Source organism: Salmo salar, chromosome ssa11 (genome assembly GCF_905237065.1).
Source record: "Salmo salar chromosome ssa11, Ssal_v3.1, whole genome shotgun sequence".
Taxonomy (NCBI): Eukaryota; Metazoa; Chordata; class Actinopteri; order Salmoniformes; family Salmonidae; genus Salmo; species Salmo salar.
This window is the reverse complement of record NC_059452.1, coordinates 27,760,117-27,785,707: the sequence shown is the minus strand read 5'-3', so window position 1 is coordinate 27,785,707 and position 25,591 is coordinate 27,760,117.

The following is a 25,591-nucleotide window of genomic DNA, read 5'->3' as shown; positions in this document are numbered from 1 at the left end:
GAGACTCTGGACTGCGGGCCATCTCAGGAGGTTCCGGACTGCGGGCCGTCTCAGGAGGTTCCGGACTGGGGACCGTCGCTGCAGGCTCCATCCCATGGATCATCACTGGAGGCTCCGGGCCATGGATTATCACTGGAGGCTTCTTGCCATGGATTATCACTGGAGGCTCCGGGCCATGGATTATTACTGGAGGCTTCGTGCCATGGATCATCACTACAGGCTCCAGGCCATGGATCATCACTGGAGGCTTCGTGCCATGGATCATCACTGGAGGCTTCGGACCATGGATCATCACTGGAAGCTTCTTACGTGGAGCCGGAACAGGTCTCACCGGACTACGGAATGTCGCTGGAAGCTCTGGACTGGGAACTGTCGCCAGAAGCTCTGGACTGGGAATGCGCACTGGAGGCCTGATGCTTGGGGCTGGCACAGGTGGCGCCAGACTGGTAACACGCACCTCAGGGCGAGTGCGGGGAGCAGGAGCAGGGCGTACCAGGCTGGATAGACTCACTGGAGGACGGGTACGTGAAGCAGGCACAGGATATACTGGGCCGTGGAGGCGCACTGGAGGTCTCGAGCATAGCGCTGGCACAACCCGTCCTGGCTGGATGCTTACTTTCACCCAGCAAATGCGGGGCGCTGGCACAGGACGCACTGGGCTGTGAATGCGCACTGGCGGCACAGTGCGCATCACCGCATAACACGGTGCTTGCTTAGTCACTCGCTCCCCACGGTAAGCACGGGGAGTTGGCTCAGGTCTCCACCCTGACTCTGCCAATCTCCCCGTGTGCCCCCCCCCCAAAAAAAAAATTGGGGGCTGCCTCTCACACTTGCCTCGTGGTTGGCATAGTGCCTCGTAATATCGCCGCTGCACTTTCGCTGCCTCCAGGGTCCTTTCCCGTCCAGTATCTCCTCCCAAGACCACTGGTCCATTCCACGCTGCTTGGTCTTATTGTGGTGGGAGATTCTATCACGGTTGTCGTAGGATGAAGGAGCAGACCAAAGCGCAGTGTGTGTATCGTTCCACATTTTCTTTATTAAACTGTGAAACTATGCAATATATACAAATAAACTGAATGAACAAAAACAACAAACCGTGACGAAGAGTTACAACATACTGTCACAGTTGTCGTCGGTGAATGAGGACCAAAACGCAGCAGGTACGTGAATGCTCATCTTGATTTTTAATTATCTTCAAAAAATGAATATACAAATTAACAAAACCGAAAAACGAACAACTAACAACCAGTCTGGCAAAGCAAAGCTCAACACAGAACAATCACCCACAAATCACACACACAAACACACCCTAATATATGGGACTCTCAATCAAAGGCAGATAGACAACACCTGCCTTCAACTGAGAGTCCCAACCCCAATTAACCAAACATAGAAACACACACACCAGACTAACCATAGAATACAAACACATAGACCATCAACCAAAAACCCGGAAATACTAAATCAAACACCCTTTACACAAACACACCACCCCGAACCACATAAAACAAATACCCTCTGCCACGTCCTGACCAAACTACAAAAACAATTAACCTTATACTGGCCAGGACGTGACAGTACCCCCCCCCTTAAAGGTGCTACCCCAGAAGCACCTTAACAAAAAATAACCCCAAGCAACACCAAAAAAAAATCCCCTTTTCTAAAGGGAGGGAAGGGAGGGTGGCTGCCGTCAACGACGGCACTGTGCTACACCCCCCCTCCCCAAACCACCTATTTCTGGAGGTGGCTCCGGCTCAGGCCGTTCCAGGCTGTCGGGGCAGTCGGGCCACTCTGGCATCGCCGGGGGGCAGTCGGGCATCGCCGGGGGGCAGTCGGGCCAGTCTGGCAGTTCGGGACAGTCTGGGCAGTCTGGCAACTCGGGACAGTCTGGGCAGTCTGGCAACTCGGGACAGTCTGGGCAGTCTGGCAACTCGGGGCAGTCTGGGCAGTCTGGCAACTCGGGGCAGTCTGGCCACTCGGGCAGTTCAGGGCAGTCTGGCCACTCGGGCAGTTCAGGGCAGTCTGGCCACTCGGGCAGTTCAGGGCAGTCTGGCCACTCGGGCAGTTCAGGGCAGTCTGGCCACTCGGGCAGTTCAGCGCAGTCTGGCCACTCCGGCAGTTCAGCGCAGTCTGGCCACTCCGGCAGTTCAGCGCAGTCTGGCCACTCCGGCAGTTCAGCGCAGTCTGTCCTCTCTGGCGACTGTTGACTGGCGGGCAGCTCTGACGACTGTTGACTGGCGGGCAGCTCTGACGACTGTTGACTGGTGGGCAGCTCTGATGACGACTGTTGACTGGCGGGCAGCTCTGATGACGACTGTTGACTGGCGGGCAGCTCTGATGACGACTGTTGACTGGCGGGCAGCTCTGATGACGACTGTTGACTGGCGGGCAGCTCTGATGACGACTGTTGACTGGCGGGCAGCTCTGATGACGACTGTTGACTGGCGGGCAGCTCTGATGACGACTGTTGACTGGCGGGCAGCTCTGGTGACTGTTGACTGGCGTGGCTGGGTTGACGCCCTTGTAGCCTGGTGCGTGGTGCTGGTACTGGGCTTACCAGATTATGTACACGCACCTCCAGGCTAGTGCGGGGAGCGGGAACAGGACGAGTCGGACTGGGTTGACGCACTTCCGGGTCCGCACGAGAGACAGGAGCTGGAAACCCAGGGCTATGGAGGCGCACAGTCGGTCTCGATCTTACCTCCTGCACAACCCGTCTTGGCTGGATGGAACTAGTAGCCCTGTACGAGCGGGGTGCTCGTACAGGGCAGACTGGGCTGTGCAGGGGCCTGATGGTAGCCGTGTGTAGAGCGGGAGTTGGGTAGCCTGGTCCTCGGAGGCGTACCGGCGACCAGATGCGCTGCGCAGGCATCCTCCTACCAGGCTGGATGCCCGCTCTAGCACGGCACCTGCGAGGGGCTGGAATAACGCGCACCGGACTGTGCGTGCGTATGGGTGAAATAGTGCGCTCCTCAGCGAAACATAGCGCTCTCCACCCCATACGCTCCTCCATATAACCACGGGTAGCTGGCTTCCGGCTCTTCTTACGCCTAGCCAAACTACCCGTGTGCCCCCCCAAATATTTTTCTTGGGGGTGCCCTCGTGCTTCTCCTTCAGCGCGTACTTGGCCTCGTACCTCCGCCTCTCTGCCTTGGCTGCCTCAATTTCCCACTGCGGGCGGCGATAATCCTCAGCCTGGTGCCAAGGTCTGGCCCGTCCAGAACTTCCTCCCAGGTCCACTTCTCCCGCCAGTCCAACTCGAATTCCCTCTGCTCCTTCTTCTGCTGCTTGGTCCTTGAGTGGTGGGTGATTCTGTCACAGTTGTCGTCGGTGAATGAGGACCAAAACGCAGCAGGTACGTGAATGCTCATCTTGATTTTTAATTATCTTCAAAAAATGAACATACAAAATAACAAAACCGAAAAACGAACAACTAACAACCAGTCTGGCAAAGCAAAGCTCAACACAGAACAATCACCCACAAATCACACACACAAACACACCCTAATATATGGGACTCTCAATCAAAGGCAGATAGACAACACCTGCCTTCAACTGAGAGTCCCAACCCCAATTAACCAAACATAGAAACACACACACCAGACTAACCATAGAATACTAAATCAAACACCCTTTACACAAACACACCACCCTGAACCACATAAAACAAATACCCTCTGCCACGTCCTGACCAAACTACAAAAACAATTAACCTTATACTGGCCAGGACGTGACACATACGCTTACTCACAATAAACTTACTCACAATAAACTCTTCCCACAAACCCAGGTGGGAAAAACACCTACTTAAGTATGATCTCCAATTAGAGACAATGATGACCAGCTGCCTCTAATTGGAGATCATCCCAAACAAAACTCAACATAGAAATACAAAACTAGAACATAACAACATAGAAAATCTAAACTAGAAAAAAAAACTGTCACGCCCTGACCTACTCTACCATAGAAAATAACAGCTTTCTATGGTCAGGACGTGACAATATATATATATATATATATATATATATATATATATATATATATATATATATACACACAGTTGAAGTCGGAAGTTTACATATGTAGTCATTAAAACTAGTTTTTCAACCACTCCACAAATTTCTTGTTAACAACCTATAGTTGTCCTTAAGCCATTTTGCGACAAGTTTGGAAGTATGCTTGCGGTCATTGTCCATTTGGAAGACACATTTGCAACCAAGCTTTAACTTCATGACTGATGTCTTGACATGTTGCTTCAATATATACACATAATTTTCCTACCTCATGATGCCATCTATTTTGTGAAGTGCACCAGTCCCTCCTGCAGCAACGCACCCCCACAACATGATGCTGCCACCCCCGTGCCTAACGTTTGGGATGGTGTTCTTCGACTTGCAAGCCTCCCTCTTTTCCTCCAAACATAACGATGGTCATTTTGGCCAAACAGTTCTATTTTTGTTTCATCAGACCAGAGGACATTTCTCCAAAAAGTACGATCTTTGTCCCCATGTGCATTTGCAAACCCTAGTCTGGCTTTTTTTATGGCGGTTTTGGAGCAGTGGCTTCTTCCTTGCTGAGCTGCCTTTCAAGTTATGTTGACATAGGACTCGTTTTATTGTGGATATAGATATGTTTGTACCTGTTTCCTCCAGCATCTTCACAAGGTCCTTTGCTGTTGTTCTGGGATTGATTTGCACTTTTCGCACCAAAGTACGTTCATCTCTATTAGACAGAACGCATCTCCTTCCTGAGCGGTATGACAGCTGCGTGGTCCCATGGTGTTTATACTTGCGTACTATTGTTTGTACAGATGAACGTGGTACCTTCAGGTGTTTGGACATTGCTCCCAAGGACGAACCAGACTTGTGGAGGTCTACAATTGTTTTCGGAGGTCTTGGCTGATTTATTTACATTTTCCCACGATGTCAGGCAAAGAGGTAATGAGTTTGAAGGTAGGCCTTGAAATACATCCATTGACTCAAATGATGTCAATTAACCTAACAGAAGCTTCTAAAGCCATGACATCATTTTCTGGAATTTTCCAAGCTGTTTAAAGGCACAGTGTCACGTCCTGACCTTAGAGAGCTCTTATTTTCTATGGTAGAGTAGGTCAGGGCGTGACTGGGGGGGGGGGTTATTCTAGTTTTATTTTTCTATGTTGTTTGGTTCTAGTTTATGTTTTTCTATGTTGGGGTTATTGGATGATCCCCAATTAGAGACAACTGGTCATCGTTGTCTCTAATTGGGCATCATATTTAAGTAGTTGTTTTTCCCACCTTTGTTTGTGGGAGATTATTTTGAGTTAGTGCATGTAGCACCTCTGTTTGTGTTTTTGTTTATAGTTTATTGTTCGTCTTGCAAAGTTTCACATTCAAATAAAAGATGTGGAACGAAACTCACGCTGCGCTTTGGTCCTTTCCTACACACAAACGTGACACACAGTCAACTTAGTGTTTGTAAAATTCTGACCCACTGGAATTGTGATACAGTGAATTATAAGTGAAATAATCTGTCTGTAAACAATTGTTGGAAAAATTACTTGTGTCATCCACAAAGTAGATGTCCTAACCGACTTGCCAAAACTATAGTTTGTTAACAAGAAATTTGTGGAGTGGTTGAAAAACGAGTTTTAATTACTCCAACCATAAGTGTATGTAATCTTTCGACTTCAACTGTATATATATAATAAAAGCACTTACAGTTATATATACACACACTATATATACAGAAGTATGTGGACACCCTTCAAATTAGTGGATTCGGCTATTTCAGCCACACCTGTTGCTTACAAGTGTATACAATTGGCAGTAGAATGGCCTTACTGAAGAACTCAGTGACTTTCAACATGGCATCATCATAGGATGCGACCTTTCCAGCAAGTCAGTTCGGCAAATTTATGCCCTGCTAAAGCTGCCCCGGTCAACTCTAAGTGCTTTTATTTTGAAGTGGAAACGTCTAGGAGCAACAACAGCTCAGCCGGCGAAATGGTAGGCCACACAAGCTCACAGAATGGGACCGCTGAAGTACGTAATGCATAAAAACTGCCTCTGGAAACAACGTCAGAAAAATACTGTTCGTCTGGAGCTTCAAGAAATGGTTTTCCATGGCCGAGCAGCTGCACACAATCCTAAGATCACCATGCTCAATTCCAAGCGTCGGCTGGAGTGATGTAAAGCTCGCCGCCGTTGGACTCTGGAGCAGTGGAAACAGGTTCTCTGGAGTGATAAATCACGCTTCACCATCTGGTAGTCCAACAGACGAATCTGGGATTGGCGGGTGCCAGGAGAAACTACCTGCCCCAATTCATAGAGCCAACTGTAAAGTTTGGTGGAGGAGGAATAATGGTCTGGGACTGTTTTTTGTGGTTCGGGCTAGGCCCCTTGGTTCCAGTGAAGGGAAATCTTAACACTACAGCATACAATGACATTCTGTGATGATGATTCTGTGCTTCCAACTTAGTTGTAACAGGGAAGGTCCTTTCCTGTTTCAGCATGACAATGCCCATGTGCACAAAGTGAGGTCCATACAGAAATGATTTGTCGAGATCAGTGTGAAAGAATTGACTGGCCGGCACAGAGTCCTGACCTCAACCCCATCGAACACCTTTAGAATGCATTGGAACGCCGGCTGCAAGCCAAGCCTAATAGCCCAACATCAGTGCCCGACCTCACTAATGCTCTTGTGGCTGAATGGAAGCAATGTTCCAACATCTAGTAGAAAGCCTTCCCAGAAGAGTGGAGGCTGTTATAACAGCGAAGAGGGGAACAACTCCATTTTAATGCCCATTATTTTGGAATGATATGTTCGACGAGCAGCTGTCCACATACTTTGTAGTGTAGTGTATATATGCAGTAGCGTTATCTATCACTAGCCGGTTGTACCTCGCCAAAACTCTGGTGTTTGTCATCCTATAGCTTGTTCTCCATATTCTTTTTAAATGGTGAGCCCTTTAATTTCCCTGACTGATCAAAACTTGTTTTCTCATCTCTCTGAATTGCAGTATCAAATCGCAATACAAATAGAATCGTGAGAATCGCAATACATAGCGTATTGGCACCTAAGTATCGTAATAATATAGTGAGGTTTCTGGCAATTCCCAGCCCTAATGACAAATGTGCACAGAGGCAGAGTTTGTATACGCATTGGCTTCAACAATGGATCTGTCACCCAGGTTAAAAAGAAAGCTGTTTTTCCAAGAGGATAAAAAGTTATTAGAATTGCCTTTGCCAAAGTCTTCCCAGTTGAGTATACCACAACATCTGCTAGAGGTATTAAACGGCTTTGGTTCCTCATCAAAAGGTTTAGCAATGACCTCTTCAAAAAACAGATGGTAATCATGTTTTTATCATTTGCTGAAAGTTGTGATACAGTAAATATAATTTGTATTTAGTTAGGCGCTACACAATTCAAATCTTAACAACTGTTTACCAAACATATTTTTTCAGGTCAGATATTATTATGCCAGGAAGAAACATCATTCAATATTATTACATTTAGACTGATGTCCATATGGCACATACATTTGAAGTCGGAAGTTTACATACACTTAGGTCATTAAAACTCGTTTTTCAACCACTCCACAAATTTCTTGTTAACAAACTATAGTTTCGGCAAGTCCGTTAGGAAATCTACTTTGTGCATGACACAAGTAATTTTTCCAACAATTGTTTACAGACAGATTATTTCACTTATAATTCACTGTGTCACAATTCCAGTGGGTCAGAAGTTTATATACACTAAGTTGACTGTGCCTTTAAATAGCTTGGAAAATTCCAGAAAATTACGACATGGATTTAGAAGCTTCTGAAAGGCTAATTGACATCATTTGAGTCAATTGGAGGTGTAGCTGTGGATATATTTCAAGGCCTACCTTCAAACTCAGTGCCTCTTTGCTTGACATCGTGGGAAAATAAAAAGAAATCAACCAACACCGCAGAATAAAATTTGTAGACCTCCACAAGTCTGGTTCATCCTTGGGAGCAATTTCCAAAAGCCTGAAGGTACCATGTTCATCTGTGCAAACAATAGTACGCAAGTATAAACACCATCGGACCACGCAGCCGTCACACCGCTCAGGAAGGAGATGAGTTCTGTCTCCTAGAGATGAACATACTTTGGTGTGAAAAGTGCAAATCAATCCCAGAACAACAGCAAAGAACCCTGTGAAGATGCTGGAGGAAACAGGTACAAAAGTATCTATATCCACAATAAAATGAGTCCTATATCGACATAACCTGAAAGGCAGCTCAGCAAGGAAGAAACCACTGCTCCAAAACCGGCATAAAAAAGCCAGACTACGGTTTGCAACTGCACATGGGGACAAAGATCGCACTTTTTGGAGAAATGTCCTTTGGCCAAAATGACCATCGTTATGTTTGGAGGAAAAAGGGGGAGGCTTGCAAGCCGAAGAACACCATCCCAACCGGGAAGCACAGGGGTGGCAGCATCATGTTGTGGGGGTGCTTTGCTGCAGGAGGGACTGGTGCACTTCACAAAGTAGATGGCATCATGAGGTAGGAAAATGATGTGGATATATTGAAGCAACATAACAAGACATCAGTCAGGAAGTTAAAGCTTGGTCACAAATGCGTCTTACAAATGGACAATGACCACAAGCATACTTCCAAAATTGTGGCAAAATGGCTTAAGGACAACAAAGTCAAGGTATTGGAGTGGCCATCACAAAGCCCTGACCTCAATCCCATAGAAAATGTGTGGGCAGAACTGAAAATGTGTGTGCGAGCAAGGAGGCCTACAAACCTGACTTAGTTACACCAGCTCTGTCAGCAGGAATGGGCCAAAATTCACCCAACTTTTTGTGGGAAGCTTGTGGAAGGCAACCCGAAATGTCTGACCCAAGTTAAACAATTTAAAGGCAATGCAACCAAATGCCAATTGAGTGTATGTAAACTTCTGACCCACTGAGAATGTAATGAAAGAAATAAAAGCTGAAATAAATCATTGTCTCTACTATTATTCTGACATTTCACATTCTTAAAATAAAGTGGTGATCCTAACTGACCTAAGACAGGGCATTTTTACTTGGATTAAATGTCAGGAATTGTGAAAAACTGAGTTTAAATGTATTTGGCTAATGTGTATGTAAACTTCCTACTTCAACTGTATAATTTCATGATTGGGAGGATCTGTTTCAAATTTACACCACTATTAATGAGTTGAGAGATTAGATTCAAATAAATTCTGATGTAAAACTGAGGGGAAACGGCCATGATCTGCACATTGACTGGCTCTGTGTTGCAGAACTGTACTTCTCTCTATTGAACAGGCAGCCATTCTTCAGAATGAATTCATAATTTTAGGTTCAATATGTAGTTTTTTTGTCAAATGATTCATTTCAAGAGATTTGGGCAAAGACTTGCCCTGTCTCAGGACACCAAAAACCAATCACTACATGTCTCTGAACGTACGCTCCCCAGTGGCGCCCAGTTCAGAGCCTGCCCAGTATATGGAGTGATGACAGTCCACTCTATCTTTGACAGGAACTGGGCTGGCTGTGGCCTGCTGGCCTCTCCTTCAAGTGAGTTCCAGGAGCATGTTCATGTAACACTGCTGTCTGTCCAGTGCGCACTGAGTGCTAGTCCGCAGACGTAGTAATCCCAGTAAGAAAGATTGCAGGAACCTCTAAACGGTGTATGCGAATGTGAATAGATTATGTTGAAAACAACAGTTGGCCATCTTGGACGCAGTCTCTAGTTCTTTTATACCCAGGGTGAAAGTAAGGCGGTACAGTCTGGTATGGCGTCCTGGCAAAATAAATAGTGGGGGTACGCCGTACCGGTAAAACATGAGCCTATCACAATAATGAAAACAAAATGTCAAGAAAACTGTAGACAATTAGACCACTTTTTATCATTATTACAAGTCAGAGACATGACAAATGTGCAAATGGACTTGGAAAACGGGTGGTATAGTCTACGCTCCAAAATGCGATGTGGTTCCACAAGAACACTGACATTTTGCCAAGGCAGAGATGAGTGGCCAAAGCGCTGACAGCAGTGGATGCATAAATTCTGGCCTAATGACTATCGCCAAATGTCATTACACTTTTTGGTGTTTTGTGTAACAGAAGTCTCTTTCCATTCACCACTGTTTGGAGGTTGGTAATATGTTGCGAGTGGATGAACATGCGCAGGAAGCCTAGTAAAGGAGTCCTTAGAAGTGAGTGTTTGACAATCAAAGGTAGTACATTTTAAAAGTTAAATGACAAATTACGACTAGGCCCACAGAGATCATATTGAACTAATAGGGATTCTATGATTAGGCACATATAGGAGCTCCCGTACCGCAAATAAATGAATTCTACTTTCACCCCTATTTTAATATACCTCAATGCTATAAATACCCAACAGCCATAGTGAGGATAGAGACTCCTTGGGCACATGTACAGTGTTTGATTTAAACTAGTGTCTCTTTCTACATGCCTGCTCCAGCAGATTGCATTGTCTAAGTAAATTTCAATCAAATTTTTTACATTTGCAGCAATTCAATTTGTTGTAGTATTTGACAACTGTGTCAAAATTATTCTCACAGTAGGAGAAAGAAAGCTTTTGACATGTTATAAAATATTTTTGGTCTCATATTTTAAATATAGCATCAGTTTTATCACAACAGTGTAGTAACTCGGAACCCACAAAACTGTAAACATTCTAACTGTAAAAACTCTGCCGTTTAAATAATGTTGTTGAAGAGTGATATTGAGCTTGTTAAGCATTTCATTTCTGTTTTATAAGCCTTTTTAATTTGCCTTTCAGTCGCCCATTTCAAATTGGTCTTTAATTAAACTCTAGCTAATTACACACCTCTTGAATGGCTCTTGAATCTTTCAAAGGAAAGTATGTAGGGAGGGCCTGGGCCTGGGCCTGGGCCTGGATGTGTTGTTGCTGAAAGTGAAACACCAGCTGACACCCAGACATTTTCAGCTTTCTGCTTTCTTTACTCAGAGCCAGCGACTACAAGTGTGCCTCCAAATGGCACCCTATTCCAGATACACTGAGTGTACAAAACATTAAGAACACCTTCCTAAAATGTAGTTGTAGTCAGTCTGTCATGGAAAGAGCAGGTGTTCTAAATGTTTTGTACACTCAGTGTATAGTGCACTACTTTTGACCAGAGCCCTGGCTCTCAAAAGTAGTGCACTATAGAGGGAACAGGGTGCCATTTGGGACACAGACCCCAAAATATACCTTCCCAAAATGGGATAGATGGAGGAAAACAGATTTGTGAGTATGTGATGAACTCTAGTCTTCACTTTATGACATTTTACAACATCATGTATAGTTTATATAGTAATTAAATTCCCAAAGTGGTACTAGTGTGGTACAGTAGGACTATACTGTCAATTTCAGGTGATACTATGTTAAAATGTAATTATCTAAACCCACAAGGAAGATATTGTTGCTATTACTGTATCTCCATAATAATATAAACAGGGGAAGGTGGCTGAGGACCAACTACAGATGGCGGACGACTGCTTTAAACATTAAAGCATCCCAATGGGCACAGACATCAGTTTAACATATAGTTTTGATTTACATTTGGTTGAGTTGTCAACTAACGTATATTCAACGTCCAATCAACAAAAACTGTTGCCATGTCAATGGATTTAGGTTAAACGTTGGGTGAAAAAAAGACAAAATGACCTTACTTCGATGAGTTTTTGCAAATTCAATCAGTTTTCCATGTTGATTCAACGTCATCACATAGAGTTTTTTTGGTTGAAATGATGTGGAAACAATGTTGATTCAACCAGTTTTTGCCCAGTGGTATATCAACCATCATCAACTGACAGGAGTAACAGTGTTACACGAAAGAGATGGATAACATATGTCATCATCTCACATTTAGCGTGAACTACATAAGAGGAATCGTATAATCATCATAAGCACTTTGAAGAGATGTCTGTGAACAAAATGGAATCAGGTAATGACCTGGATTTAAAGCAACCTTGCAGAACCCATGAATATTCAAAAGAGGAAGTTCAAGAGGATCAACATTTTATTTGTCACATGCGCCGAATACAACAGGTGTAAATAAACTAAAGTAAAAATAAAAAGTAACACAATAAAATAACAATAACGAGCCTATATACAAGGGGTAATGGTACCGAGTCAATGTGCGGGGTTATAGGTTAGTCAAGGTAATTTGTACATGTAGGTAGGGGTAAAGTGATAATAAACAGCGAGTAGCAGCAGTGTAAAAACAAAGGGGATGGGTGTGTCAATGTAGATAGTCCGGGTGGCTATTTGATTAATTGTTCAGCAGTCTTATGGCTTGGGGATAGAAGCTGTTAAAGGGCCTTTTGGAACTACACTTGGCGATCTGGTACCCCTTGCTGTGCGGCAGCAGAGAGAACAGTCTATGTCTTGGGTGACTTTGGAGTCTTTGACAATTTTTGGGCCTTCCTCTGACACCGCCTAGTATATCATAAGGCTAGGCCCCTATTTTCTCCACTTCCTGTCTGACTGACGTGCCCAAAGTAAACTGCCTATTGTTCAGGCCCTGAAGCCAGGATATGCATATAATTGGTAACATTGGAAAGGAAACACTGACATTTGTAGAAATGTTAAAATAATGTAGGAGACTATAACACAATAGATACGGTAGGAGAAAATCCAAAGAAAAACCAACCGGAAATAAAAAAAAATTGAGAGCCCATGCTCTTCCATTAGAACGTATAGGGAAAAAATTTAATCCAGCTCCCAGTATGCAATTCCTATGGCTTCCACTGGATGTCAGTAGTTTCAGGCTTGTTTCTTCCCAAACGAGGAAGAATTATGAGTTTTAGTATTGGGATACAGACTTGGAAATCAGTCTGTGCGAGCGACGAAGAGGACGAGCACCTGCTAATATCATTTTCCTATTGAAAATACTTCTTTCCGTATGAAATATTATAGTTTAATTACATTTTAGGGTACCTGAGGATTAAATAGAAATGTATTTTGACTTCTTTTAACAAAGTTTAGAGGTAGCTTTTTGGATTCCTTTCTCTGCATGTTGAACGAGTGGATTACTCAAATCGATGGCGCCAACTAAACAGACTTTATGGGATATAAAGAAGGATTTTATCTAATGGAATGACACTACATGTTGTAGCTGGGACCCTTTGGATGACAAATCAGAGAAAGATTTTCAAAAAGTAAGTGAATATTTAATCGTTTTATGCGAATGTATGAAACCTGTGCTGGTGTAAAAATATTTTGATGTGTGGCGCCGTCGTCAAACAATCACATGGCATGCTTTCGCTGTAAAGCCTATTTTAAGTCAGGCAGTGCAGTTAGATTAACAAGAATTTAAGCTTTTAACCAATATAAGACACTTGTATGTACCTAAATGTTTAATATACATAATTTTTATGATTATTTATTTGAATTGCGCGCCCTCCAGTTTCACCGGAAGTTGTCCCGCTAGCGGAACGCCTATCCCAGAGAGGATGGCAGGAAGCTTGGCCCCAGTGATGTCCTGGGCCGTACACACTACCCTCTGTGGTGCCTTATGATTGGATGTCGAGAAGTTGCCATACCAGGTGGTGATGCAACCGGTCAGGATGCTCTCGATGGTGCAGCTGGATCACTTTTTGAGGATCTGGGGACCCATGCCAAATCTTCAGTCTCCTGAGGGGAAAAGGTGTTGTTGTGCTCTCTTCACGACTGTCTTGGTGTGTTTGGACCATAATAGTTTGTTGGTGATGTGGACACCAAGGAACTTGAAACTCTCGACCCGCTCCACTACAGCCCCGTCGATGTTAATGGGGGCCAGTTCGGCCCTCCTTTACCTGTAGTCCACGATCAGCTCCTTTGTCTTGCTCACATTGAGGGAGATGTTGTTGTCCTGGCACCACACTGACAGATCTCTGACCTCCTCCCTATAGACTGTCTCATCGTTGTCGGTGATCAGGCCTACCACTGTTGTGTCGTCAGCAAACTTAACGGTGTTGGAGTCGTGCTTGGCCATGCAGTCGTGGGTGAACAGGGAGTACAGGAGGGGACTAAGCACGCACCCTTGAGGGGCCCCAGTGTTGAGGGTCAGCGTGGCAAGTGTGTTGTTGCTTACCCTTACCACCTGGAGGCGGCCCATCAGGAAATCCAGAATCCAGTTGCAGAGGGAGGTGTTTAGTCCTAGGGTCTTTAGCTTAGTGATGAGCTTTGTGGGCATTGTGGTGTTGAACGCTGAGCTGTAGTCAATGAACAGCATTCTCACTTAGGTGTTCTATTTGTCCAGGTGGGAAAGTGTGGAGTGCGATTGAGATTGCGTCATCTGTAGATCTGTTGGGGCAGTATGCGAATTGGAGTGGGTCTAGGGTTTCCGGGATGGTGTTGATGTGAGTCATGACCAGCCTTTCGAAGCACTTCTTGGCTACCGACGTGAGTGCTACGGGGCCATTTAGGCAGGATACTTTTGCTTTCTTGGACACAGTGACTATTATGGTCTGCTTGAAACATGTAGGCATTTACAGACTCGGTCAGGGAGAGGTTGAAAATGTCAGTGAAGACACTTGCCAGCTGGTCCGTGCATGCTCTGAGTACATGTCCTGGTAATCCGTCTGGCCCCGAGGCCTTGTGAATGTTGACCTGTTTAAAGGTCTTGCTCACATCTGCTACGGAAAGCTTGATCACACAGTCATCCGGAACAGCTAGTGCTCTCATGCATGCTTCAGTGTTGCTTGCCTCGAAGCGAGCATAAAAGGCATGTAGTTCGTCTGGTAGGCTCGCATCACTGGGCAGCTCGTGGCTGGGTTTCCCTTTGTAGTCCTTAATAGTTTGCAAGCCCTGCCACATCCGATGAGCGTCAGAGCTGGTGTAGTAGGATTCAATCTTAGTCCTGTATTGATGCTCATATGTACATACTGTATTTTATACCATCTATTGCATCTTGCCTATGCCGCTCTGTCATTGCTCATCCATATATTCTTATTCCATTCCTTTACTTAGATTTGTGTGTATTAGGCAGTTGTTGGGGAATTGTTAGATTACATGTTAGATATAGCTGCACTGTCGGAACTAGAAGCACAAGCATTTCGCTATACTCGCAATAAAATCTGCTGACCATGTGAAATGTGACCAATAACATTTGATTTGATTTGATGTGTTGCCTGTTTGATGGTTCGTCTGAGGACATAGCAGGATTTCTTAATGCAAGAATGATGACACGGGAAGAAAAAATGGGTGTCTGATTATTTCTGGCTGGGTACTCTGCTGACATAATCTAATGTTTTGCTTTCGTTGTAAAGCCTTTTTGAAATCGGACAGTGTGGTTAGATTAACGAGAGTCTTGTCTTTAAAATGGTGTAAAATAGTCATATGTTTGAGAAATTGAAGTAATAGCATTTCTAAGGTATTTGAATAACGCGCCACGGGATTCAACTGGCTGTTGAGTAGGTGGGACGATTTCGTCCCGCCGACCCTAGAGAGGTTAATCCTAGACACATGGAACGTAGGGTGAATATGGAGGGTACGGGGTAACAAAAGACAAACAACAGTGGAACTAAGGACTCTAGAGATGGGGAAAGGGCCAATGAAACGGGGGGAAAGTTTGAGGGACTCCACCCGAAGGGGCAGGTCCCGTGTGGATAGCATACCATCTGCCAAATGTGATAGCAAGGAGCTGGAGTCCGGCAGTGGTCTGCTTGTCGACGACACCTGGAGTTGGGCTTGAGAAGCGCCGCCCGGGCTCTTCTCCAGGTACGCCGACAGCGGCGGAGGAACATCTGGGCCGAGGGTATGTTGACTTCCTGCTCTTGTACTGGGAAGAGCGGAGGCTGATACCCCATGGAACACTCGAAAGGGGAGAGTCCCGTGGCCGAACAGAGAAAAGTGTTCCGGGCATACTCCACCCAGACCAGTTGTCGGCTCCAGGTAGTGGGGTTGGTCGAGACGAGGCATTTTAAGGTTGTTTCCAGGTCCTGGTTTACTCGCCGTTGGATTGGGGATGGAATCCGGAGGACAGGCTGGCCGACGACTCAATAAGGGTGCAGAACGCCTTCCAGAACTGAGACGAGAACTGAGGACACTGGTCGGAGACCATGTACAACGGGGGTCCGTGGATCCTGAAGATGTGCTGCACCATGAGCTGGGCCGTCTCTTTGGCAGACGGTAGTTTGGGGAGAGGGATGAAATGGGCGGCCTTGAAAAACCGATCCACTACCGTCAGAATGACGATGTTGCCATCAGACGGAGGGAGCCCAGTGACAAAGTCCAGGGAGATATGGGACCAGGGACGATGAGAGACAGGTAGTGGCTGAAGGAGGCCAGAAGGGGCTTGCTGCGGAGTCTTATTCTGAGCACAAACAGTACATGCGTCGACAAAGGCAGAGGCATTAGGAACCATTGTGGGCCACCAGAAACATTGTTGGAGGAAGGCAGGGTTCGACAGTAAGCCTGGAGGAATGAGCCCATTCCAGGACCCAGGACCGGACTGAATTATGGACGAACAACCGGTTAGCCGGTCCCCCTCCAGGGGTAGGCTGGGAACGTTGTCCCTTGTGGACCAGGGTCTCAATACCCCAGCCCACAGCAGCCACAAGGCATGAGGTAGGGAGGATGGTCTCAGAGTCAGAGGATGTGGCAGCGGGACTGTTCAGGCGAGAGAGGGCGTCAGGTTTAACATTCTTGGACCCTGGGCAATAGGAAATGGTGAAGTTGAACCTGGTGAATAACAGAGCCTACCGGGCCTGCCTGGAGTAAAGGCGCTTAGCTGTGCGGAGATATTCCAAATTCTTGTGGTCGGTCCAAACCAAAAACGAATGTTCTGCTCCCTCCAGCCAGTGTCTCCACTCCTCCAGTGCCATCTTGACCGCCAGAAGGTCTCGGTTACCCACGTCGTAGTTTCTTTTTGCAGAGTTGAGACGATGGGACAGGAAGGCACAGGGATGGAGGTCCTGGATGGATCGCTGGGACAGGATTGCCCCCACTCCAACGTCAGAAGCATTGACCTCAACCACAAACTGACGGGACGGTTCCAGATGGACGAGGATGGGGGCTGTAGTGAACCAATGCTTCAGGTCCACAAAGGCTCTGTCAACCACTGGGGACCATATGAACGGTACCTTGGGAGACGTGAGTGCCAAGAGGGGGGCCGCCAGGGTGCTGTAGCCTTGAATGAAACGCCAGTAGAAATTGGCAAACCCCAGGAAATGTTTTAGCTGCATCCTGGACGTAGGTTGGGGCCAATCCACTACCGCTTCATCCTTTTTTGGGTCCATCTGGACATTTCCTTCAGCGATTACATATCCCGGAAAGGAGAGGGTAGAACGGTGGAACTCGCATTTCTGTGCTTTCACAAATAACTGGTTCTCCAGGAGGCGCTGAAGGACTTGACGAACATGGAGGACGTGTTCTTGGGCAGAACGGGAAAAAACAGGATGTCGTCGAGGTAGACAAACACGAAACGATTTAACATGTCCCGGAGCACATCGTTTACCAGGGCCTGGAAGACCGCGGGGGTGTTGGTGAGTCCAAACGGCATGACCAGGTACTCATAATGTCCACTGGCAGTGTTGAAGGCTGTCTTCCACTCATCCCCTTCACGTATATGTCATCCGTATCCGAACCAGGTGGTAGGCATTCCGAAGGTCTAGCTTGGAGAAGATGGTAGCCCCCGGAGAGGTTCAAAAGCTGAGGAGAGATGTGGTACGGGGTAACGATTCTTGATCGTTATGTCATTAAGGCCCCGGTAGTCAATGCACGGGACGCAGGGTCTTGTTCTTCTTTTCCACAAAGAAAAACCCTGCACCGGCAGGGGATGCAGAAGGACGGATGCCTCCAGCAGCCAGAGAGTCCTCAATATACTCCTCCATGTCCTTGGTCTCCGGGCCGGATAGGGAATATACCCGACCATGAGGCAGTGTGGTGCCTGGGAGAAGGTCAATGGCACAATCGTAGGGACGGTGCGAGGGAAGAGAAGTAGCCTGTGCCTTGCTGAAGACCTCCAGGAGGTCTTGGTACTCTGCGGGGATGGCAGAGAAATCCGAGGCTTGACTTAAACCCTGAGGAAACCGTCTGCGCTGCTTTGAGGCAATGGGAATGGCAGAACGGACTCCAACCCAGGATTGAACTCGTGGTCCAGTCAATAACAGGGTTGTGTTTTTGGAGCCAAGAAAATCCCAAAACAAGAACATGGGGGGACTCAATGAGGAGAAGCTGTATAGCCTCACTGTGATTTCCTGAAACCCACAGATTAACAGGAACAGTGCTGTGGGTAACTCTACCAATGGAGCGGCCGTTCAGTGCTCTAGTGTCCATAGGAACAGATAAGAGTTGAGTGGGGATTCCTAATTCAGAAACTAGGGCAGCATCCATAAAACTCTCATTCGCCCCAGAGTCAATGAGCACCCGGAGAGACTTAGACTGGCCTCCCCACAGCAGTATCACAAAAAAGGGAGTGCAGTTGATGGGAATTAGAGGATTGCCAGTCTGGCTCACCCGAGTACTTGTACCTACTAAAGAAATAGGTCTTTTAACCGGGCAGATGGCTATATAATGTCCCGCAGCCGCATAGTACAGACAACTGTTGTAACTTAGCCTATGTGAACGTTCCCTAGGCGATAATCTAGGTCTTCCCAGTTGCATAGGTTCCGGTGTATCTGACTCACCCATCGGCGATGATTCTCGAGGGAACTCGGGTGGCTTCGGGTCTTCTCTGAAATATAGCCTTCAGGGACTTCCGGATTCCTTCGGAGATGAACGAGCAGCAGCGGATGAACGAGTTTGCCCAAGACCAGACCTCCTCTCACTCCTGCATTCCTGTAGACGCCCATCAATCCTAAGAGTAAGGGTGATAAGGGAATCGAGGCCCAGCGGTAACTCCCGAGCTGCTAGCTCGTCTTTTATTTCCTCTGAAAGTCCGTGAAGGAAGGTATCGAATAGGGACTCCGGATTCCAGACACTCTCGGCGGCCAACGTGTGAAAATCTACTGCGTAGTCTGCCACACTACGGGAGTCTTGACCTAATTCAAGTAGTTTTCGGGCCACCTCTCTCCCGGATACCGGAGAATCGAACACCTTCCTCACCTCTGCCATGAAATCTTCCAGATGACGACAAATGGCGGATTGTTGCTCGCAAACTGCCGTAGCCCAGGAGAGCGCCCTTCCCGACATTAGCATAATAATATACGCGATCTTCGACCGGTCGGAAGGGAATGAAGATGGCTGTAGCTCATAAGTAAGGGAGCACTGAGAAAGAAAACCCCAGCAGGTTCCAGGATCCCCAGTGTCATGACGTTGGCCTGTGGGTAAGGTTTATGACCCCCCCCCCATAAATGACTTTCTCCCTTCCCCTCTCTGACCCTACTGAAGGACTTGAGTAGCCTGTGTTAAATATAGAGAGTCTGGGAACATCAAACAAATGGGGAAAAGGAACCATATTTTGGTAATAAAACCAGTTGGAAATATGCTTGGGAACGTAATGAGTATGTATGTCAGTTCGGTTGTCATCTGAGACATTATGACTGATGACAGGATGACATAAACTGTACCTGGGAAAGTATACACCCTCTAGTTATCAGAGTCACATGGAATTGTTATGCAATTGAAATGTTTGATATTGAAATTGTTTGTTAGGAGATTAAATGTAATTTTAGCTTCCAAATGAGAGAATTGGGTTTTCATAAGGAAAGTGCCCTGCTTGATCAGTGGCCCACCCCTGTGAAGAGACAGGGGTTATAAACGATGAAACACATCCTTCCCCCTCTCCACTATATAAGCCTTTGACGAAAAGATAATCACATGTTCCAGTACGTGAGGTCTGCAGCCTCTACGTTAGAAGGACACACGTCAAGTACAGAACTAAGCCAACCTCGGCGTGAGCTTTGGTGGCGAATGGTATGAACTTTGAGCTTATTCACTACAGAAGTGATACTTCCTAGCCGTTGAGTTAGCAGCGGCCGCTGTAGACGGGGGCTAGGAAAGGACGGACGACGGATCCAGTCTAACAGACGGACGAAGATACCACCACGTATCCAATTTACCACCAGAGACATTCTTCCGAGGACAGAAAGATCTGTTGGCCAACCCGGCCAGCATCTACGACCAATCTACCGAAGCGCAGCTCAGAGTAAATATTTATTGCATTTTCCTTTTCCAAATGGGCGGTAATTTAGAATGCATAAGATAATGTATTTACGATAGCATAGCTGCTGTTTCTTTGTTCCTAAATCTTCCCGCTCTTTCATTCAAGCCCAACCCCCTTTCCTTTGTGTAACCAGCCATCATGTATGACATCATTTGTATTCTGTGTATTTGTAATTCTGTGTGATTAGTTTAGGTATTTAGTAAATAAATAATTAAACCCAATTTTGTATTGCTGATTCGACTTGTTAGCCCAGAGTATACTCTGCTTCCTAAGAATTTAACATTGTTCAATGATCCAAAAAGGGTCTGAACAGACATATTTGGCGCACCCTGTGAGGACTCTTAAACTAAGACGCACGTTGGGTCAATTTGATAATATCGACATTTGGAGCCCCTGTGCGAGGAATCTAAAATAGGATGAAGCTTTCATTTTGATTCAGCCTATATAAAATTGAAAAGCAGATTACATAATATACCAAGTTTATTATATACATTATGGGAATTGTAGACCAGAATTATTGGTGCGTGTGTGCTCTGGAGAATCGCCTCCGTGTTGTGCTTTGACGTAGTCAGTGGCGAGCATAAGCTATACAGTTCTGTATGAGGGCTGATAAAGCTATCTGAGAAATAGCGCGTTTGGCCAAACGCTGGGCTATTTCTGCCTCGCGCGTTTCAGACGCGTGTTGGCTAGGTCATTATTAATTTCTCGAGCGAGGACAAAGAGCCAGCCGATTGAAATTTAGGAGAGATTAGCTTGACCAGCGATAAGTATCTCTCTGTCTCTCTCGCGTTTCGATGCGAGTAGACCACGGTGCGTTTCGTTGTTTGCCGCGAGTATCGCCGAAAAGGGTTTGAACATAATACGTTATAAGTAAAACCTTTCCCTTGCCAAGGGAATCCTATGTTGTGCATTTTTCAGGCATAAAGTAGCATTAGCTTGCTCAAGATGCTAAGCTAACAAAAGGGAAAACAGCCATTTTGTTTGTGCCACATTGTAAATCCTCCGCCTTGCTGAACGGAAGTCCCGCCCTGGGTACTTCCGCTTGATTTCAGCGTGTGCCAGCAGGGACCTCTGAAGAGTCACCAGTACTTTCCTTCAAGAAGAATTAGTCAGGTGACACTCAAGTCGTTACTCGTGATATCCAGACGGATATCGATGTCTTATTCAATTGAACTAATAAGTGAAATTGCCAGATTTACATTCTCAAGTGGATCTTTTAAATAATATCCAAATTGATGAGTTTTCTAAATGAGACATTGTAATCTTTTTCCACATTAACCTAGATGAATAAACCTCTCAAGTTAATTAAAGTTTAAATCCCAAATAGCCTATACAGGTTTGATTTATCATTAAAATTGATCAATCAGCAAAATTTGGTTTTTGCAAAACCCATTCAGTAATACAGTACTGACAGAAGTCCCGCCCCCGCGGGAATCCCATGTGGCTTCGGCCCAAGGAAGAAGTGTACCATAGTGGGGAGTGTTCCCAACATTTGAACTACTGTTTACACTTATGATATCCAATCAATGGAGATTGTATGGATTATCATCTCATTCAATTTAATAAGTTAAATTGTTGAACATACCTTAATGTTCTTGCAATCAAATGAGACACTTTTAAACTTCCCATATTAACCTGGATGAAGCAACCTCTCAGGTTAATTCAAGTTTAATACCCAGATAGCCTACCCAGGTAATCATTGGCATTGATTAATTAATTCAATTTGCTTTTGCAAATTCATTCACGTCCAACTTCCACATTACTGGTACAGTACTGATGGTTCGTCAACATCTATGAATGGATTAAACTTGTCTTTGCAGCTTCCAATGAATTCCAAACCCAAACATTGAAAAAAAATAGGAACATTTTTCCTCTAAATTTTTCTAATAATGTGCAAGCTACCAAAGGAGGTGGTCACCACTCCTCCGCTAATTAGTGAACCTCCACCCATAAAAGGATTGATCTCTGACCTCAGCAGGGATACCAACCCTAATTATGACATTAGCGAAAACACAGCCGAAATTGCGAACGCTCTCCAAAATCAACCATCAAACACAGGCTTTGTGACGGTTCTCTCCACTTTAGCACTTATGTATTGCCATCAAAGGTTGGCATCGGTCCAATACCACAGTGCACAGCTGAAGCACGTGCAAGACATGGCTAACATGAGGGCACAGGTGGAGAGAACTGAGCAACTATTGACAAAAGCAGGAAATGAAAACATTCTGCTAGTCGAGGAACTGCGTTTGAAATCGGAATAATTAAAAGTAATTGCAAATACTTATGATGATGAACGAGCACAAACTCTCCAACAAAATCATTGTCTGCAGGAACAACTCGATTTAGCCAAAACTAAATGCGATGTAGTCCACGCCAAACTAGATAAATCTGTCGAGTTATCTACAAACAGGAACGCGCAATTTGATAACATGCAGGCAGTTTTGTTGAACGTTACACAAGGTAACAATGTTCTACTCCAAATTCTGCAGACCAAAGACGATCAGTTGATGAACACAATGACTAAGTTGGATGACAAATCAGCAGAACTTATTGAAGTTGCTGACCAAATGAATGATGAGAGAACTCAGGTGATAAGGATGGAAATATTGATTTCTAAGCAAGCAAAGGAAATCTCATCACTGAATCTCTCGCTCCGTACTCAAGACCTCTATCTGCAAACCATGACAGATAAGTTTGAGACCGCAAAGGAGCAGAGGTGACACTCACGTGTTCAAAATCGGTACTCTAAGCGCTCAAGTGGACTCTGCAATGCAGCCGAATACCACCCTTAGGTACCATCTGGAGGAAGTCCAGAATGGTTACGCTCTACAGCATGACTACCCATCCAAGCAACCGGAGTCCGGTACTCAAAGGAGTGAAGACGATAGGTTTCAGACATTGCCTCCATCATGTGTCCCTCAGTCTTGTCCTCTTGGCCATTCAGCACTGAGTAATATGGAGCCTCTTGGCCAACAAAGCCAAAGCTTGGCTTCTCCTCTTGGCCTGTCGGCCCCAATTTCTCCACAGGATGAAGCCAACCATCTCCGCCCGCTTGGCGCGGAATACCTTGACAAACTCGTCAAGAATTTCCCCACCTTTGACCCCGTTCCAGGTCAGCCAAACGATACTGAGACGTTCCTAGCTGACATAGAGGACGCGTTGGGTGGCTACCCGAACGCTACGGGTTCTGACAGGGTTTACCTGTTGAAGCAAACGTCGAATAGACACGTGACGAGGTTCATTCGCCTACAACAGCAACACGTGCTAAATGACTACGCTAAACTTGCCACAGCTTTGAAATTAGAATTCAGTGGTTCTGCGACTCGATAGCTCACTGGCTAACACGGTCAAACAAGCTCGGAACGAACACCCACAAGCTTTCTATCATAGGCTTCGTTCAGCTTACTTTGGCCTACTCACGGAACCAGGAATGGAAGAGCTGTTACCATTCAAACAAATGTTTCTGTCGAACATGTATCCCACCTTCATTACCTACTTGGGCCCTGCAGCCCACGTTGGCTTGCCTATCTTACAACTCAGAGAGCTTGCAAGCACAGCTTTTGAGGCATCAAAAGCTCGCAATGCTAAGAGCCCTGACCACTCGGTTTTGAAGTTTGACCAGGAGCACTCACTCCAGTTAGAGGGTGCATTATCAGGTATTGGAGCGTCGAGAGATGACGCACAACAACAGTTTCTACCACGAAACCATGATTCCAATAACCGCCGCGGTCGAAATAACTGTAAAGTACGTCGCCCTCAAAACGACTACCGCTACAATCGACCTGTTCGCTACGTTCCTGCACTCAACCCACACAAAGTGTCAGAGCACAAGGGTAACAAAGGGTTGAAGGACGATCAAAACGTAGACCAATGTTCTCCAGAAGTCCCACTACGGGAAGAACTAAAGCGAGAACAATTTGAGAAAAGGGTAAAAGATAAGTCACAAGGACTAGACGGGGAATTACCGGACACCAGGTCCGCAGAAATTAACACCCATAGCAAGGACGTTAAAGTTCAAATTTCTCCCGCTCTCATTCAAGACCCTATCCAGGGCCCGCTTGATCAAGAAACAAGCCCCCGGGCTTTGTCTGTAGACTCTGATACAAAAGTTGCGAAGAAAAAGGTCAAACGCTTCGTTAAAGCCAAGCCCACTCAAAATCGAAAAAGTCAATCTGCTTCCACCTTGAACAGAAATGGCACATCACGTCGTTGCGAACGACCACTCCACTTTGTGGGGAATATGTCCACTAACCACGAATCTAAACGGCCATACCTGGAAACAGTCCTGGAGGACTGCTTAACTTGTCATGCGCTAATTGATTCGGGTGCGACAATATCACTCATCTCTCAAACATTGTTTGATGATCTCAAAAGGGCTTTGAAGCCAACTAAACGTTGGTTAAAAGTGGAGCGATGCGAAACTACACTTCGAGGGGTCACTCAGACTACCTCGCCTCTCACGTTGAGAGTCATGCTGAAACTACACTTCAAGGACGTATCGCTCGTTCACCCTGTGTATGTTACCAGCCTCGAAACTGTACCCCTGCTACTTGGAGCAGACTTGATGGATTGGTTACTCCCATTGATGGATTGGAAAACCAACCAGGTATGGTCACAGGCCACAGTGCCTTCTCCACTGACCACACTGTCTTCCCCTAACGCTAGCTGCAATGCCATCATTCACGAGGGGTATCTGTCGAAAGCACCCCTTGGGAAAAAGACGTTTAGAAACCTCTTGGTGCAGAATCCGATCCAAGGAGATATTACGATATCTCGACACATTCCATCAGCCAATCTGATTGACCATTCTTTTCATGATTTCGAGCCAGCTGTCTCTGTGAATGAGCAACTTCCCTCCTCCTTGCAGTCGTGCAATACGGTAGTTGAGATGAACTTCTCTTGCCCTTCGGACACTTCCGCAAGCACTGCGGCCGTCTCAGCAAGAAAAACATTGATGCGCAGAGTATACTCTGCTTCCGATGATACACCTTCCGCTTTGTGGGGGACTGTCAACCCTTACAATGACACTAATGGCGTCAGTCCAGCAACTGACCCGATGACTCCCACTGGTGAAACACTTTGCGATATCACAGACCGATATCCTTGTCTCAGTTTGCAGGTACTGAAGAGGTTGCCACACGCGGACGCGGTGGTGACTGACATACCTCGACAGCCACTGAGTGCTTTGAAGCACAAACACCAAGAGATTTGGTTGAAAGGTTACAGCCATTCTCATAATAACGCAACCACTGACAACTCGTACATAGGGTCCGACCTTTTCGTTTGCGCCTCGGACACCAACACCACCCGCTGGTGGGGGGGTCCCGAGACACAAAGGGGGGGAATAGTAGCCCAGACCCATGATGAGCCTCATCGAGGCCGGTGGGGGGGGTCGAGACTACGGACAACACCGTACGAGGCCACCAGAGCATAAATCAAATCTAGTTGTAAACTCCCCTATGAGAACAGTGAGGAGCAGACAGGCCCCTAGACGGGGATTATCTTA